Below are 904 nucleotides of genomic sequence, written 5' to 3' on the forward strand. Positions count from 1 at the left end.
GTGTTCCAACATTTTTCAACTGATCAGCAAGGGACTTGAGACGTTGACGATATGCCAAAGCAGTTGGAAAATTCTCCATCTTAGTATTGGAGAATTCATCCTCAAGAGTTACCACACTGGAATGTTTGTTGTCTTGAAAAATTCCAAGCATCCATGGCCATGGCATCGGGTTCAATAATTGTATGCAACAAGTCATTGGAGATGGTTGTATAAAGCCAGGAAAGAACTGTAGCATCAAGAGTCGACCATAATTCCTTTTCATCCTCAGTCGTAGGTACCTTCTCTTTGCCGTTGGCAGGAGGAATAATGTGATGAAGGACCTTATGAGAATGTGCAGTAATTTTAAAAAGCTCTGCCCATGTAGAGTATTGGACATTCTCCATTTCAAAAGTGATGAAGATATGGTTGCGTATATTGGAAACCGCAAGAGCTGGATGGAAAGAACTCTTGTTATCCGTCATGGCGGTGAGAAAAAGAAGAAGAAATAAGAGAGATGAAGGAAAGGTAAGGTAAGGGAAGAGATTTGAGAGAGAGATGAAGGAAAGGTAAGGGAAGAGATTTCAGAGATAGAGAGAGATATATAAGGGATTTGAGAGAGAGATGAAGGGAAGGTAAGGAAAGGAAAGGAAAGGGATTTGAGAGAGAAAGGCAGCGAGCAAAAGGATTCACCGGGGACCCGGTGAGGGACGATTTTTCCTTATTCCCTCAACCAAGCTCTGATACCATAAAAAAATATTTTCCTCCACGATTTCATTCACTGACTTGGAATATGGAATATATATAATGTAATGTAGAAGACGTAATCTAAAAAAACTAGAAAACTAATAATAATACAGGAAACTCAGAAACTAAGATATATGTAAATATATTTTGTTATTGTAATTTAGGTAAGCATATATTTAGG

The sequence above is a fragment of the Glycine soja genome, chromosome 15 (genome assembly GCF_004193775.1).
Source record: "Glycine soja cultivar W05 chromosome 15, ASM419377v2, whole genome shotgun sequence".
Classification (NCBI taxonomy): domain Eukaryota; kingdom Viridiplantae; phylum Streptophyta; class Magnoliopsida; order Fabales; family Fabaceae; genus Glycine; species Glycine soja.